The following is a 3,655-nucleotide window of genomic DNA, read 5'->3' as shown; positions in this document are numbered from 1 at the left end:
TTCCTTTGCCTTCAATAGAGACCCAACCGGAATGCATACATTTTCCTGAAGTAAAATCTTATTTGGAACAAGATTCCTCATGTCCTGGAATGACATCTTCAAAATGAGAATATTTCTGTCCACATGACATTCATAATGCCCAGGCATATTCTGAATGTTAAATAATGGTAATACTTTTATTAAAGGCCATTTTAGGAAATTAAGAATGTATTATGTTTTAGTAATAATTCCCAAGGGAGTCGTCTTATGTTGGGTTCCCCAGAGGTGGACCTAGAGGTGAGGATTCACGTACAAGCGGTTTATTCAGGAGGTGCTCCTGGGAGAAACTAGTGAGGGCTGTGGACAGCAGGGCAGGGAAGGGAGGAAGCCCAGCATGGGCGCAGCCTCAGAGAAGGTTCTTGGGAGGGTAACTTCCATCTTACCCCCAGGAGCCCTGGAACATGAGTTACACTTTGGAGTTTTCCCAACCACTGCAAGGAGACTGGGCTTTCCTTCTCCAGACACGTCAGTCACCATCCAGGCAGGGGCTGGGGGTTTCTGGTGGTGGGTGTGACTCCCACACACTTCTAGCTCTCGGTCTGCAGGTCAAGTATGTGCAGGAGTCCAAATGTGGTCATCAGAAAAAGAGTCGTGTGTGAGCTGCTGGCGGAAAGACACATCAGGGACAGAGAGGGATGCAGGAGAAGCGGCCTCAAGGGATCTGGTGAAGCACTGGTTTGGCCACTGGACAGTACTTCTAACATCCTAGAACCAGAAAATTCCTGTCCCCATAAATTATTTGGTCACTCAACCACTATTAAGAACAGTGTGACCATAAGCACGCTATCTACCTTCTCTTTGTCTCTGCTTGCTCATCAAGTAAATAAAAGTAGCTAACTCAGGCTTCTTATCAGTATTACGCAAGGTAATACACATAAAGTATTCCAATCACTGCATATAGTAACAGAAACTAATAATTACTAATTTTAATTTTTTAAACTCCTTTGTATTTAGTATTGCAATTTATATACTTGGGCAGTGGGCTTCTCTTTAGTGCCGTAATAAAGGTATGCCAGATTCAAATTGTATGCAGAAGATAAGAATAATACCGGGTGATATGAAGAATATATTTTCAGTACATATCAGGAGGTTGCTGAACTGCATCAGAAAGGACGGAGGACAGGAGCTTGGTCATCCACAGTGGAAACAAAAATATAACTCATTTTGACACTGATGTCAAGAAAATAGAGCTAGAAGCTTGGATATCACCTTAATTTATCATTTTGAATCATTTTAAACCCTAAATTCAGCTATAGGTCAAGAAGATCTAGCTCCTTTCTAGGAATAGTTATGGAAAATAAGCATCAATGAAGTTTGGTGGAAGGAAACAACTAGTAACAGAAAATGCAGTATGTTCAAACTTCCTAAAAAATAAAAGAAAAGGCATCACGGAGACACTTTTATTAGCACTGAGATAATATTAAGCTGAACCATGTAAAGTGACTAATACTAGGACTTCTTTGACCTATGAAAACAGTAATTTCATATGATTCAACCTAATTCATAAAGCCTGTCGGGACACAGTCCTCCAGGGGCTTCTCTTGCTCCTACACGTCTTGGCTGTGCCAAGGATGCAGGCCCTGACCACTCTTTACCTGGGCCATTTCTCAGAGTCGTGTTTGCATCAAACAAGCAACTTGAGCAATAAGGCAAACTCTCTCTCCGGGATAAAGATCAGGCTTGCTTACTGCTTGCTATAAAAGCAGAGTCCTCCAACTCGGGGTTTCTCTCATCACACAGTTCTCTGCATTTGCAGGGGTCCCCTGAGCTCTTTGCATCACCCCCTTGGAACTTGGGCGCAAGGGGAACCAGTGTAAACATGCTGATGCTCATGCTGCTTCCTGTGCTGAGTAACACTGTCCTGTCTCTGACTCAGGTGTCTTGTGTCTTCTGACATCTATGAAAGAGCAACAAGCTGACTCCTTAGCTTTGAAGTAGGGTCAAATCAAACCCCAGCCCAACGAAGCCACAGTACAGGACACTCGCAAGATCGCATTAGTTGCATCAGTTGTGAAGTTCTCCCAAACTATTACCATTTAAGACCAGGAGCTTGAAAACTTCCTGGAGAAAGAGCAGTGTGGTCATCCATCACCTTCCTATCCTTGCTCTTAGGATCCTCTCACAGGAAGTCAAACACTTTGAGAAGAAATAAAAACAGGTCATGGCTCTCAGTCTCCCGTACCCTCAGAGCATTGTGAAGCCCCCGGAGAAAGCTATGCTCGTGTCCTGGCTCTTGGAAGAATCCACGTGGGAGGCTTCAGGCAAGCTGATAGCTTGCGTTTCCATCTGTTCCTTTCCAACTTGACTTGGCCATGGGCTCAGCCTTTAGACATGAATTCAGCTTTGTAGATCAGAGCTCCTCTTGTTCTCAGAGTCCAAATTGTTAAAAAGACAGCCTTAGAAACTAAGACACGGGCTAGACTAAAGCTGATAACCTGAGCCTCAAGGCACAGCTCCCCTGCTTCCTTCTTGAACACGGCATTGGTGGCCACACTAGTTTTCTTCCCTCCCAGGTTGGTCACAGATGAAACCCAAGCATTTTCTCTGGACAATGCCACAATTGTGGAGTTGGTGTTTTTATGTAAATAGCTGTTCTCTGACTCATTAAGTCCCATTGCCCCTGATATTTTCCTGTCTGACCCTTATCAGCCACACACTGGCAAAACAGGAAGAAATACAGAGGACAAAGAAAGGCATGAAAGGGTTATAACCCAGAAGTATATGGTGACTGTGACCAAGGAAGTTGGGAATGGGTGACTGAACACCTAAGGATGCCCTGTCACCAGTCACAGCTACAGCATTTGTCCAAAGCCTGACAAGTGCTCAGCACCGTTTCAAGGTGTCCCCAGAGATCCATCGGAAATGACAGTCACAGACGCTGCCTTAAGAGTACCTACAGCTTAACAGACAAGACGCACAACTAAATGCCTGCATCCCAGAAACACGCGGTCTGGCCCCGGCTTACCCCTCTTCTCCCTCTTTCTCTCATAGCACCTGTCACAAGCTGCAGTATTTACCTTGTTTATTTGTATTCTTGATTATTATGGCCTCCCCAAGCTGAGGCTTGCCTGGTATGCAACAGTGTGCCCATTCCAATTACTTATGGCCACCACCCACACTCTCACCCACTGGAGTAGAAGTTCCAAGAGGACAAAGACCGTGACTACCTTATTCACCATTGTAACTCCAGAGCCTAGCAAAATGTACCTAATAGATTCTCAAAAGGTATTTTTGAATAAATAAAATGTTAAATAAATAAAGAAAACCAGCAACAGCTGTAGAGAGAGACTGTATAACATCTTCTGAATGCTGCTACTAACTCAAAACACAAATTTAAATGCAAACCTGGTTCAGAGGCACAAGCAAATTTTTCAGAATTTAGATGGAAAAAAATCTCTAGACCCCAGGGCAGCTGCCCTGAAACTGACCACAGATGCGTCAGCGGGCACAGCCAAGATCAGCAGAACTTCCTTGCTGACCTATAGCTTTGTGAGCCACTGAATTTCAGAGTGTTTTGGTCTGTAGCGTTATTGTAGCAATAACTAATGACTATTACATTCTTTTAAAGTAATATAAATTAATTACCAGCAAAACAAACATTAAAATGCAAAGGTGA

Source organism: Ceratotherium simum, chromosome 9 (assembly GCF_057802395.1).
Source record: "Ceratotherium simum simum isolate JZ-2026a chromosome 9, ASM5780239v1, whole genome shotgun sequence".
Classification (NCBI taxonomy): Eukaryota; Metazoa; Chordata; class Mammalia; order Perissodactyla; family Rhinocerotidae; genus Ceratotherium; species Ceratotherium simum.
Note: the sequence above shows the minus strand (reverse complement) of the source record.